Source organism: Puma concolor, unplaced genomic scaffold (assembly GCF_028749965.1).
Source record: "Puma concolor isolate L17-30 unplaced genomic scaffold, mPumCon1.1.hap2 unalloc_scaffold_7, whole genome shotgun sequence".
Lineage (NCBI taxonomy): Eukaryota > Metazoa > Chordata > Mammalia > Carnivora > Felidae > Puma > Puma concolor.
The window spans coordinates 186,785-200,766 of NW_028240280.1; the positions used below are offsets into that span (position 1 = coordinate 186,785).

The 13,982-nt window shown below is 41.3% G+C and overlaps 1 protein-coding gene and 1 long non-coding RNA gene across 11 annotated transcripts in view; one reads left to right on the plus strand and one right to left on the minus strand.

Annotated features, from left to right (window-relative positions):
- The window catches only part of LOC147571022 (transport and Golgi organization protein 1 homolog), a 131,740-nt gene that overhangs the window by 98,833 nt on the left and 18,925 nt on the right, over nucleotides 1-13,982 (minus strand). For 2 of the 7 annotated variants that reach the window (XR_015247762.1, XR_015247763.1), the window contains exon 3: nucleotides 5,496-6,579. The exons of 4 other annotated variants lie outside the window; for them this stretch is intronic. The gene's annotated coding sequence lies outside the window, so the exon portion shown is untranslated. Of the gene's footprint in view, nucleotides 1-5,495; nucleotides 6,580-11,023; nucleotides 11,154-13,982 lie in introns of those variants that run through there. One more of the 7 variants, XR_015247769.1, reaches the window with a different exon arrangement.
- LOC147571024 (uncharacterized) lies at nucleotides 1,172-13,921 on the plus strand. 4 transcript variants are annotated; one of them, XR_015247776.1, is made up of 7 exons: nucleotides 1,172-1,534; nucleotides 1,684-2,086; nucleotides 7,058-7,075; nucleotides 10,757-10,908; nucleotides 12,890-12,990; nucleotides 13,670-13,730; nucleotides 13,837-13,921. It is a non-coding gene; the product is annotated as an uncharacterized LOC147571024 (long non-coding RNA). The 4 variants fall into 4 exon arrangements; XR_015247778.1 differs by having other exon boundaries at nucleotides 1,768-2,086; XR_015247777.1 differs by having other exon boundaries at nucleotides 1,771-2,086.

A 13,982-nucleotide genomic window follows, 5' to 3' on the forward strand; every position in this document is an offset into this window, starting at 1 on the left:
TGGAAATGATTTCATCCATCTTCGTCCATAAAGCACTTTTCATTGAAATTACCCATATAGAGGCAGGAAATTTATACCAGATGTGTAGCTCCCTCTAGATGCACATTCTGACCTTGTCCCATTTGTGTCCTCAAAGACATTATTGACAACTTGAAAAATAAGCTCTCAACATCAAGATGGTGACAATAGAGAATGTGGTATAAATGGCATTTCATATGTTCTCAATTAGAAATAATTTTTAATGGTGAAGGAGAAATTAAAAATATTGTCATTTTTAATTGAAATATAGGAGACTCCCCATGTTGTATTAGTTTCAGGCATATATCATGGTGATTCCGTGTGTATACATTACGCTCTCCAGGTACCTATGCAAGGGTAGCTATATTGGGAAAGCATGCAACGCTTTCTTACAGGATTGACGCTATTTTATGGGCTGTACCCTGGATCCCAATGAGTTATTCATTCCATAGCTGGAAGCCTGTATCTCTTTCTCAGAGGTGTCAACTTTTTTATTTAACCCAAGTATTATGGTGCTAAACACCATAACCTGTAGGTCAGCAGGTGTCAATTTGCAGTCTGTATTTCTGCGAATGCTGCTTAAAGCATTACACATGATATCACTACGTCAATAAATTCGGTTTCATTCTTCACTCAGTAAAAAGGAGAAGGAAAAGGTTTCTTTGTGTCCTAAGCAAGCCCTTCGCTAAGACCCTTCTGGATCAGGAGAACAGGCTTCACTGGACCAGCTGCACTCTCAGTACTTCTAGCTGTGAGCAGCCATGGCCTTGAGCATTGCAGGAATTCCCACGGCGGCCGGCAGAGGGCGCGCACGCACCACGCCCAGGGAGGGGCCGGGCCTCTGCGTGGGCAGTGCTGGCCTGAGAAGGCGCCCATTAGGCTTTTCTGATCCAGGGCGCCTCCGGGCTGGGAAGGCTTCCTTGCTTCTGAGGACCCAGTGCCTCTGAGTGTGGGCAAAGAGCCAGAGCTGCGTTTCCAGCAGGTTCCGCCCCCGGGCCTGGGGGAAACCCTGGAGGCTTCGCAGCCCTTTGGCGTCTCCTAGGTGGTGGGGCTGAGTCCCGAGGCGGGGGAGGCAGGGCCTGGGCGGTTTCCCCGGAAGCGCGGGTGGTCGGTTGGCGGCACAGTCCCTCCCTTTTTCTGGGCTGTTCGTGGTTTGTTCCTCATTTCCCCTGCCGGTATTTCCCTGGAGGATCCGTGGATTCATGGGGTCCCGTGACGCCACGTCAGAGAGGCTGGGGTTGGTTTGTTCCAGGTCAGGCTTGTTTCGGGGGAGAAATCCTGACACAAATTCGGAGGAACAGGAGCCGCATTCAGTTGGGAAGTGAAGACGCCAAATGTTGACTCTCAGGACCTTCTAGAAGAAGGAGCTGGGACCCACTCTCCGAGTCCTGCTGGAACCAGAGCCAGAGGTGAAAACACACAATGACCTCCACATCGCACATGCTTTTATGAACTTTCAGTGGGGATTTTTTCCCAACAATGTTGTAGTCGTTGGAAATAACTGGAAACCTGACAGGTATGTTGTGTCGGGAACCGCCCGTTTCTTGAATGTTCAATATTATTCCTGCAACAGAATTTGTTACAGTTATCCTCTCTTGTCTTCATTGGAAGGAATCTCATCAATAATATCTTAAAAATATCCTCGTTACCTTATCCCCTTTTCAGTTGAGATTTGGCATGTTTTCTGATTTCTCATGAACTCGTGAACATCTGAAATACTTTTAAATTGATTGCAGGTTTTACTAAAAGCAGATTCACGGCGTCCCTCCCAGACTGCTCATGGTCAAAGAACATACCAAGGCCCCTTCTCAGTATGGGTAAGACTGTACCAAACAAACATCCTGAATCAATTTTAGAAGAAAAAGCCTGATGGTATTTTTTCTTTATGAAAATTGATGCTTAGATACCCTGTTCGATACATTTCCACTGTTTTTTTTTTTTCCTTTCTTTCTCATTTTCTCAGTCTGAGATTCACAGACCTGCCTGAGTTTTACATTCACCACACATACTTTCAAGGCTCCTTTCTCTCCCTGTAAGAAAGAAGACAGATCTTCTGATGCGCAGGCAAGTTGCTGTAACTTCAAGAATTGTGGTGTACGTGTCTGTTAACTCCCCCCCCAGTTGAAAATATCACCCCACCTTGAGTACTGCCATAAAAAACGTAATCTGTGTTCACCAGTATGATTTCATTTCGTTTTAGTGGATTTCTTCATTTGATATTGTGTGTATATGCATACATTAGATGTTTTAGTCCTGAGAAAATCCCACATGTAGTTGAAAGAAAAATGTATATCCTATATGGAAAATTAGGAGATTGCACATTAAATTCATAAATGTAGAATTTTTTAATGTTTTTATTTATTTATTTTATTATTTTTTAAATATGCAATTCATTGTCAAATTGGTTTCCAACAACACCTAGTGCTCATCCCAACAGGTGCCCCCCTCGATACCCATCACCCACCCTCCCCTTGCTCCAGCCTCCATCAACCCTCAGTTTGTTCTCAGTTTTTAAGAGTCTCTTATGCTTTGGCTCCCTCCCTCTATAACCTCTTTTTTTTTTTCCTTTTCCTCCCCCATGGGTTTCTGTTAAGTTTCTCAGGATCCATATAAGAGTGAAAACATATGATATCTGTCTTTCGCTGTATGCATTATTTCACTTAGCATAGCACTCTCCAGTTCCATCCATGTTGCTACAAAAGGCCATATTTCATTCTTTCTCATTGCCATGTAGTATTCCATTGTGTATATAAACCACAATTTCTTTATCCATTCATCAGTTGATGGACATTTAGGCTCTTTCCATAATTTGGCTCTTGTTGAAAGTGCTGCTATAAACATTGGGGTACAAGTGCCACTAGGCATCAGCACTCCTGTATCTCTTGGGTAAATTTCTAGCAGTGCTATTGCTGGGTCATAGGGTAGGTCTATTTTTAATTTTTTGAGGAACCTCCACACTGTTTTCCAGAGTGGCTGCACCAGTTTGCATTCCCACCAACAGTACAAGAGTGTTCCTGTTTCTCCACATCCTCGCCAGCATCTATAATCTCCTGATTTGTTCATTTTGGCCACTCTGACTGGCATGAGGTGATATCTGAGTGTGGTTTTGATTTGTATTTCCTTGATGAGGAGCGACGTTGAGCATCTTCTCATGTGCCTGTGGGCCATCTGGATGTCTTCTTTAGAAGTGTCTATTCATGTTTCCTGCCCGTTTCTTCACTGGATTATTTGTTTTTTGGGTGTGGAGCTTGGTGAGCTCTTTATAGATTTTGGATACTAGCCCTTTGTCCGATATGTCATTTGCAAATATCTTTTCCCATTCCGTTGGTTGCCTTTTAGTTTTGTTGGTTGTTTCCTTTGCAGTGCAGAAGCTTTTGATCTTGATGAGGTCCCAATAGTACATTTTTGCTTTTAATTCCCTTGCCTTTGGGCATGTGTCCAGTAAGAAATTGCTACGACTGAGGTCAGAGAGGTCTTTTCCTGCTTTCTCCTCTAGGGTTTGGATGGTTTCCTGTCTCACATTCAGGTCCTTCATCCATTTTGAGTTTATTTTTGTGAATGGTGTGAGAAAGTGGTCTAGTTTCAATCTTCTGCATGTTGCTGTCCAGTTCTCCCAGCACCATTTGTTAAAGAGACTGTCTTTTTTCCACTGGATATTCCTTCCTGCTTTGTCAAAGATTAGTTGTCCATCCGTTTGTGGGTCTACTTCTGGGGTTTCTATTGTATTCCATTGGTCTATGTGTCTGTTTTTGTGCCAATACCATGCTGTCTTGATGATTACAGCTTTGTAGTAGAGGCTAAAGTCTGGGATTGTGATGCCTCCTGCTTTGGTCTTCTGCTTCAAAATTACTTTGGCTATTCGGGGCCTTTTGTGGTTCCATATGAATTTTAGGATTGCTTGTTCTAACTTCGACAAGAATGCTGGTGCAATTTTGATTGGGATTGCATTGAATGTGTAGATAGCTTTGGGTAGTATTGACATTTTAACAATATTTATTCTTCCAACCCATGAGCACTGAATGTTTTCCCATTGCTTTATATCTTCAATTTCCTTCATAAGCTTTCTATAGTTTTCAGCATACAGATCTTGTACATCTTTGGTTAGATTTATTCCTAGGTATTTTATGCTTCTTGGTGCAATTGTGAATGGGATCAGTTTCTTTGTCTTTCTGTTGCTTCATTATTAGTGTATAAGAATGCAACTGATTTCTGTACATTGATTTTGTATCCTGCAACCTTGCTGAATTCATGTATCAGTTCTAGCAGACTTTTGGTGGAGTCTATCGGATTTTCCATGTATAGTATCATGTCATCTGCAACAAGTGAAAGCTTGACTTCATCTTTGCCAATCTTGATGCTTTGATTTCCTTTTGTTGTCTGATTGCTGATGCCAGCACTTCCAACACTATGTTAAACAATAGCGGTGAGAGTGGACATCCCTGTCGTGTTCCTGATCTCAAGGGGAAAGCTCTCAGTTTTTCCCCATTGAGGATGCTATTAGGTGTGGGCTTTTCATAAATGGCTTTTATGATGTTTAAGTATGTTCCTTCTATCCCGACTTGCTCGAGGGTTTTTATTAAGAAAGGATGCTGAATTTTGTCAAATGCTTTTTCTGCATCGATTGACAGGATCATATGGTTCTTATCTTTTCTTTTATTAATGTGATGTATCACATTGATTGATTTGTGAATGTTGAACCAGCCCTGCATCCCAGGAATGAATCCCACTTGATCATCGTGAATAATTCTTTTTATATGCTGTTGAATTCGATTTGCTAGTATCTTATTGAGAATTTTTGTGTCCATATTCATCAGGGATGTTGGCCAGTAGTTCTCTTTTTTTACTTGGTCTCTGTCTGGTTTAGGAATCAAAGCAATACTGGCTTCATAGAATTAGCCTGGAAGTTTTCCTTCCCTTTTCTATTTTTTGGAATAGCTTGAGAAGGATAGGTATTATCTCTGCTTTAAATGTCTGGTAGAATTCCCCTGGGAAGCCATCTGGTCCTGGACTCTTATTTGTTGGGAGATTTTTGATAACTGATTCAGTTTCTTCGCTGGTATGGGTCTGTTCAAGCTTTCTGTTTCCTCCTGTTTGAGTTTTGGAAGTGTGTGGGTGTTTAGGAATTTGTCCATTTCTTCCAGGTTGCCCAGCTTGTTGGCATATAATTTTTCATAGTATTCCCTGATAATTGCTTGTATTTCTGAGGGATTGGTTGTAACAATTCTACTTTCATTCATGATTTCATCTATTTAGGTCATCTCCCTTTTCTTGTTGAGAAGCCTGGCTAGAGGTTTATCAATTTTTGTTCATTTTTTCAAAAAAACAACTCTTGGTTTCATTGATCTGCTCTACAGTTGTTTTAGATTCTATATTGTTTATTTCTGGTCTGATCTTTATTATTTCTCTTCTGCTGCTGGGTTTGGGGTGTCTTTGCTGCTCTGCTTCTATTTCCTTTAGGTGTGCTGTTAGATTTTGTATTTGGGATTTTTCTTGTTTCTTGAGATAGGCCTGGATTGCAATGTATTTTCCTCTCAGGACTGCCTTCGCTGCATCTCAAATCACTTTAAAATCTTAGAGGTTCAACTGTCTGCTTACATTCACCATCTCTTTTTGCATGTTGTCCACTTTTTTCATTATCTGCATTATCACAGGAATGGAAGTGGTTTTAAGTTCCCAGGATGATAATTCCTACATCTCTGCCATAGGAAGTGTAATTCTAATGCTTGCTATTTGTGTTCAAACTGTGTGGTTTTTACTTTACTATGCCTTGTAAGTTGTGTTGAAAGACAAATGTTATGTGCTGGTAAAGGAACTGAGGTAAATAGGACATGAGTGTGAGGTTTTTATATTTATCTGGCTAGGGGTTAGTCTGAATTTACTCCCAGGTGAGACAGGAAGGTGAGAGCCCTGGAGTTGAGTATTTTCCCTCACCTGTATTGTTTACTCTTTGGGAAATCCCCAGTTAGGCTCTTCGTTCCTCTTGAGGGCAGATCTTTTCTGGAAGAACAGAATACTTTGGAATTTATTTCTAAATGAGTATTTGCCCCTCTCCCTGCCACTGGAGAAAACTTGCCTTCACACAGAAACACAAATATTAAGTATTTGGTGTGTTCATATTCCTTTTCACTTCCCCGCCTGTGGGGCTGGGTGACAAGGGACAGGGAAGCTCAGAGGTTCCTAAGTGGCTTTTTGATAGCATGATGATATTCTAATATCCTGGCAAGAGTTTAGGGCTGGCCTCAGCCTCTCATCATCCTTTAAAACTTTAGAATGGGGAAATATGTTAATGGTGTCAAAACCGGGTCATGCCTAGATTTGATTGAGCTAGAATTTATCAGGAGAACTGAGGTCTGCAGAGCTCTTTTTGCTCTTTTTTTAAACATCAACTGTTATTTCTGTTGTTGCTTGTGCTTTAGCTCTAGCCGTGTTTTATTCTTTTTCTCATTTGGTGGCTTTTATTTTGTTTGTAGCAGTCTGGAAAAAATCATGGCACCTGATGTGCCATAACTCTGTATGAATTCAGCAGACAGCCAACTCCATGTAGTATTTCAGAAGAGCTTTCTAGAGAATAAAAGAGGCATATCATAGCTCAAAGATTTTGCCCGCCCTTCCTCTGTCCCTCCCTCCCTCCCTTCCTTCCTGTTTCTTTATTTCAGGAATTCAAAATAATCCTAGTTCTAAACTTCAGTGTGGATACTGGATTTAAAAAAAATAAGTGAGGGAAATGACAATTTAAAGCATTTTTTAAATGTATTATCAATGTTCAAAATTGAATAGGCTGAATGTTCATTTAATATAAACAAATTTTCTGTTAAAAAAAACTATTTACGTTGTGCTCTTTAACAGAAATTGTGAAGTAACATGACTTAAATAGAAATTCTATTTTTTCTTATCTTTTGATCCTGTGAATTAATTACGCAAAATAAAATTACTGTAATTTCACTGGATTACTATTTTGCTATTTATCGGGAACTATAGGTTTTTACTAATAATATGTTTTGACACCAAATTTAATTTTGTTTTTTCCCCTCTTAGATAGAGCCTTGAGAATATCACGGTAAGAATTTAAGCTTTAGTTTTCTTTGCAATATTTTCTCAGTACTGGTGTTTGATGTGGGTTGTGTTTTTTTTTTAATGTTTGAGTGAGAGAGAAAGAGTGCAAGTGGGGGAGGGACAGAGAGGGAGAGACACACACAGAGTCCAAAGTGGGTGCCAGGTCTTACCTGTCACCACAGAGCCCCATGGGAGGGTAGAACCCATGAACAGTGAGATCATGCATGACCTGAGCCAAAGTCAGACACTCAACCAACTGAGCCACCTAGGCGCCCCTTGATGTGCGTTTTGATTCACCTAAGGATAAATATGGGGACTTCTGATGTCTAATTGACTTTTTAACTCTTGAAATTCATCTTTCTCTTCCCTGTTTGGAGCCTAAGTGACAATGTGGAGGGAGTTGCCGTCTCTTAAGACATCAGGAGGAGGAACACATCACCAGAGTAGAGGGAATGAAATTAGTGTAATTTTACATAGAAATGATTAGGAAACAAGTGATGATATGAACCTGAGGTTTGGAGTGAGTACTTTGCCATGACCTGGCTCTTCGTGAAATGTGAAGATGAGAAAACTCTCTATCTACAAGCCTATCAAGAAGCCTGAGCTTAGAGACAAAGCCAGATATTGCCAGGCAGGGTGTGTGTCACAAGAGAGGTTTAAACCATGGTTCTGAGTCTGAGGTGGAGGAAGCCGTTCATGCCAGGGGAGAATGAGTGGAGATGAGATTTTTGCAAATGGGGGTAATGTATTCTGCACAGGCTCCATAGACTGTGGTGATCCTGTGGCACTGTCTGTTGAGAGCCAGGGTGGCTGCCTGACACTTAACGAGCCCTCAAAGGCTGGTTGTTCATCCCTTTGAATGCAGTGGCGGTGGTGGGGAGAAGAGTGATCTCAGGGCATGAGAGCTCTCACAGTGGGCCAACAAAAGAGAAGTTTGCACTTTCTGGTCAGATGACAGAATCAGTCCCTGTTGGAGGAGTCTGTTCTAGAGCTTACATGTGTTACCTGTAATTGGGTGCTTCATGTGTGTTGAATAATATTCCTTTAAGGCTGGAGGGTAACATTCTCATGTTGGGATGAAAAAAGTTTGTCTTCTAGGAATTGCCATTAATCCAGATCCTCCAGCCACTAAGTGTAAAGCTGAGATGGTACCCGTATGTCTGATTCCAAAGACCTTGTCCTCCAGGGCCCCTGCCCTAGGGTTCATGAAAGGCAATCTGTGAGCAGCAGGAAGTCATCCAAGGCCTTTGAGTAGTCAGTCAGCCAGCAGCAGTTTGAACTTTCCTTGTGTGGAATTCCAAATAGCACCTGGGAGTGTGAGTGGCTCAAATCGAGACTAAATGATGGTTTTGTTTGTTCCATTATTTGCAGGGACCTATTTATGTACCTTAATAATTGGAGGAGAGAAATGTAAGTTGATAGGATTTGATTTTTGTTTCATCTCTGGTGGTGACATAAGTATTTGAAGTGATTGGATTTTCTAAGAAGGGTGCTTCCAGATGGGAGAGAAATGAGAATATATTTTATTGTGTTTCTCCATTTTGGACAATATTTTAAATAGGAATCTCATTGAAATAAGGTTTTCTTAGGTTTAACATGCTGCTAAAACTTGATTTCTTCAGGCACAACGGGAAACCTAAAATGTTAGTTACACCCACCTGTCAGATCATGTGTGCTGCTAATACACTGGGATTATTTGATGTCACTGGTTTGGTAACAGCCTTAGAACATGTTTTGTCTCCTTTTAGTTAGTTTACAGTGAATAATTGAGAAGATCACTACTTTTAAGAAAGAAAACAAAGAACATCATTGCTGAAAAAACACCCATTTGGGAACAGAAGGTAGCATTGCCCTTTCAAATATTTTTTTGTGACTTCATTTTGGTTACTGCCACTCTGGTAGAGCATCCTACTGACCTATTTCATGTGTTCTATAAACAATACCAATTCAACACAAGCTTCACAAATGTAAAGAGCTACCTCTTTATTTGTGAAAGGAGTCACACATTAGAAGATAGGTTTATCTAGCACTATGCTTTTTTTTTTTTTTTAAATTCTGATTCCTTTTTCGTGTTTTATACAACAGTGAGTTAAGGAAATGTCTTCAGGAAACTATGAGAGAAAGTAAGTTTCTCTCTGATGAAGCTCTTAAACTGAAGGTAAGAATCCCTTCTTTGCCTGGATTGCATTCTAAAAACACAAATAAAAGGAATGAATTATTATTACTCATTCAACATGTTTTGTTGAAGGAGAACATCAAAATAATGGAGCACTTTAAATAAATTAAAAAAATAGTGTTTATTAATTTTTTGAGAGACAGGGAGAGACAGAGCACAAGCAGGAGCAGGGGAGGAGTAGAGAGAGAGGGAGACACAGAATCCAAAACAGGCTCCAGGCTCTGAACTGTCAGCACAGAGTCTGACACAGGGCTCAAACTCACAAACCACGAGATGACGACCTGAGCTGAAGTGGGATGCTTAACTGACTGAGCCGCCCAGGCACCCACTTCAATGAAATTTTAAATGACACCCTTCAAAGTGCACTTGTTGCCTTGCAAACTCAGAGAGAGAGGAATGTGAAGAATCAGGAAGTGATAAGAGTTGGCTGCTGAGTTTTACTGTAATTTGGCTTTGGAGGCTTTTATTCATTGGGTGAAGTGAGCACAGCACATTTGCTTGCCATTTACCACAGTAGAGAGTGGGCCTCTGGGAGCCAAATCTCCTTCTGAACAATGAGCTAGAATTTCACTAGGACCACCAAGATGAGTTTTGCTATTTCAAGGACTAGGAGTTATCTTTTATTTTCACAACTAGGTAATTTATCACATCATTCAACTCTGCCCTCCAAGATATGTAGAAAATTCCCAAATATAGTTGAGAGACAAAGGGTGATAGCCACAGTGTATAATCCTTTCCTTTAAAAAAAATATTTTTAAATTATTCTTTATGAATTTTTTGTTTAAATTTTAGTGAGAGAGGGCATGCGAGAGGGGCAGTGGGAAAGAGAGAGAATCTTAAGCAGGATCCACGCTCAGTGTGGAGCCCAACACAGGTCTGGATCGCACGATCCTAGAATCATGACCTGACCCCAAATCAAGAGTCTGATGCTCAACTGAGCGAGCCACCCAGGTGCTCCATAGTCTCTTTCTCTCTTAATGCTGAACAGTGAATTTTCAACGTGAATGGGGAAGAAGTGTGTGTTTGTGTGTGTGTATGCACACACACACGTACAGATGTATATAAATATATATATATATTCCAACAAGAAAACCATTTATAAGCTATCTGACATGAACTATTTCCCACCATCTTTATCTTCTCCTAGTTACATTTATGCCTCAAGGTCTTTGTTTATTGCAATGCACAATCCTGTTGTGTTAGGTGCACTCAAATTTTTGTGCAATCATTACTTATGGAAAGTGTTTTTCTCTTATCTGTCTTACTTAAAAACGCAAGATGAAAATGGTGAATTCGAGCATGTAGAGTTGAGAGTCTTGAGGTCCAATAACTGTCAACTGGAAAGTATGCTGTCTGTTGCGGAGAAATCCCCATATTGGTGACAATGACTTTGCATTGGAAAGGGAAAGAGTGCCTTCCTGCCTTCACGGTTCTTGCCCTTTTCCTATCTCACCCAAAACAAGTCTCAGGTCATGTGCACACTTAGAAAGCAAATCCATGTTTGTACAGAAAATGAAAAGGCCCTGGAAGACAAGTGTAATGCATTGAGGTCTGTGAAAGCAACCAAAGAAGCAAAAGTCAAACAGCTGAAGGACAAAGCAGGCATCCTTGAAGAATTCTATGAAGAAAGAAAAGTGGCTATAGAAGACTAAAATGTTCATGTGAGAACTATCACAAGTACTGTTGTATGAATGAATGTGACGGCCAGTAGAGATAATTAAAATTCTTTGCGAATTTTTTGCCAAATGCACTCAGAATTGTGCCTGTCCTTCTTACCTTGCTTTCTGTCACCCGCATTTTCCTTTCTGTCCTAAGTGCTTGTCACACATTGTGTCATGTATTTGGGGTGGAAGAGGGAAGGTATCAGCATTAATAACATTGATGTCTGGATCTGCTTGGGATCCATTTCCATTGGCGCATGGGTTTCAGTCCCATCACGTTGTCTTGTCATCCAGGAATTAGGTCATTTTTGTTCAGGACCCCACATGGGTCAAGAATGTGTAGGGAAAAAATCAATGATCTTGCTGCAGAAACCACAGAAATTTATTTCTGGAAAGTGGGTAGGGGCGCCAGTAGTACTGGATCCCTGCATCAGTTCTGCTAGTGAGATTGTTCACAGCAGGCCAATGCCTAAGGAAGCTGAGTTATTTCCTGTCCCCCGATTTTTGAAGTGTAACTCCTCTGAGTCTTGACCAAAGCCCGCAGCTTCACTAGGGCTCATCTTTGCTGGCCGCCTCTGAACGAAACACGTTTCCTTCTAAGTCTGTGCCCATAAAGTTGTTCACCTATTTTGCAGTTCAGCTGTCTGTCCCCAAGTTCATTCATGAGTCCTGGGGAGATTGGTTCCCACTGCCAGGCTGGCTTTGTCCTGGGCTCCCTTCTTCTCCATCTTGGTCACATGTGTCTTCATGGGGTCATTAGAAATTTGGTGCATTCGCTCACATGTTTCCTCCTTTGTACAGTATTTCCTTTTGTTCTCACGAGGAGATCAGGGCCTTTAGAGTCCCTCATTCACATTGAAAAGGAAATACTTCCTTCTCTTCCCTGGAGACTCAGCTTCTGTTAGTCCTTCCCACACCTGGGGTGCAGCCTGCTCTGTCTCACTGGCATCTTGTTTTTATCATTTCTAAGCTCTTTTGGGGAGCACGTACAGCACCCTGGCCACCTTTCTATTTTCAATCCCTTACAACAGAACCACTACATTCCAGCCACTCCAGAAAGCATTTGTTGAAGGACTGCCTGAGATGCCGGAAGGAAATGCATGTGCCTTTCTCTGTCTAGAGGTTTGGTGTCAGTTTCTAGGAGTCTTTCAATTTTGCATGTGACTCTTGAATACGTCCAGTACCAAGTTGAAACCCTTTAAAGCAACACCATGAACAAAATAGTCTGAGGGCAACACAGCAAACCAGCCTTTCTAAGCATTTCCCTTTGCTGCCTTCACTGTCAATGAACTGAGTCTTGTTCAAGTACATTGGCTCCATGAAGTTGATAGTTTTCCATCTGAAATCTGTTTCCTGGAGATAAACCCAGACTGTGTGACAGTTCATATCAGGTTCTACCTCAGGTGATGTTGCTGCTCTAAGAGTGGCCTTTTCCTCCACCAGGATATGTGAAGGTGGACGCAGGGGTTGTACTCCTGGCTCTAGCGATGTCTGGGAGGGAGCTGCAATGCTGGGGAAGCCATATCCTGGAAGGTCGTGTTTCAGGGTGATTGTCTTTGTCAGGGTACAACTTCTGGATTGAGAATCAGGGCTCCCCACGGAGGGGTGAGACTAGTGATGATCCCTTGCTTCATCCTAATGGGTATGGGTGGTCAGACACGGCTTTTGACACTGAACTGAAATGAGCCTTCACCATCTCAAACCAAAGTCCAGCTCTGGGAAGGCACAAAGTGCAATGTTATTTGATGACTTTATGATGAAGGAGAGGAAACAGGTCTGAGAGCAGAGACATGGCAGCAGACAGAGGTTGAATTTTCTTAAATGGGGTGTTCAGTTCATTTCTCTGTGTTGTCAGTCTGTGCATTTACGGGAGAGGTGGGGGAAAGGTATTTGTATCTAGGCCTTCAAGAGTGCTGGGAGGTAAAAGGCAGAATTTGTGGACCTTGGCTCCTGGACCGTGTATATGTCTTTCCCATCTTAGGAAGCTGAAAATGACACAGTGTGAACTGGCGGCAAAGAAGAATCAGCTGGCAGCTGCAGGGGAAATGTGAAAATAGCTATGAAAGAAATAAACAAGTACAAGTGAGTTCAGCTACTAATTACCAACAGCTCATGAAACCTCTCTTCATTTCTTTTGTTTTTAATCTTATTACAAGGTTAAAAGTCTATGTTTAGACTCAACATAGTAATATAAACAAAAGTTCAGAGGACATATGCATAGAGTATTAACAGATAAAAAAGGTAAGATTTAGAAAGAACAAAACAATTAACTTCATCAACATTTCCAGATTTCAAGCAATGGCCAGACTGTGTGGAAACTTCATCCATGCCAACGTTCCTGGGGGGTGGTGTCAAGTATCATAATCTGTAGGAAAGCAGTGTGTCTTAGAATGAATCATACCATCAACATGGTAGTGCCATTTCATGGCCCTGGTCTTTGCAACCCTAGGAAACATGGTGAAGATCTAAGTGAAAGGACGAAAGAGCTTTATGATGAAAGACACTTGTCACATGATGAATTAGGGCACAATTGAAAGTGGGAAGGAATTATGTGAACTCTGAACCCTACGGTCATGGAATAAGTCAGGAAAGGATGGAACAATAGTTTTGATCCTATTGTACATTTATAATCATGTGAAAAGTGTTTCATGTGTAAAACTGTATTAGGGGACACTTAGGAGGAGGATGAGAACATGGGCAGATTATTGAAAATCATACCCAATATTGGGCCTTATCTGACAAAAGGAACTATAACTCACAGGCAACAAAATGGACAAAGACAAGAGCAGCTGCAGCAGGCAGAACTCACCTTCAGACACCAGGTAACGTGAGTTCTACCTGACATATGGAACCCTTAGTACCTCATGTGGGTGAATGTAGTGGCCCTTGGAATTCCTAAATATGAACTTTTCATTGTTGCTTTTTCAGATCGCAGATCATGAGAAGAATGCTCAGGACAACTGGGTAAGTGTTTCCTTTTTTCCTCCTCTCCCTCTTTGGTGCACAGTGTGGCACGACTGAAGGTGGATGTGTTTTTCTCCCCCAGATCAAGCCTCAGTCATTATCATCACTCA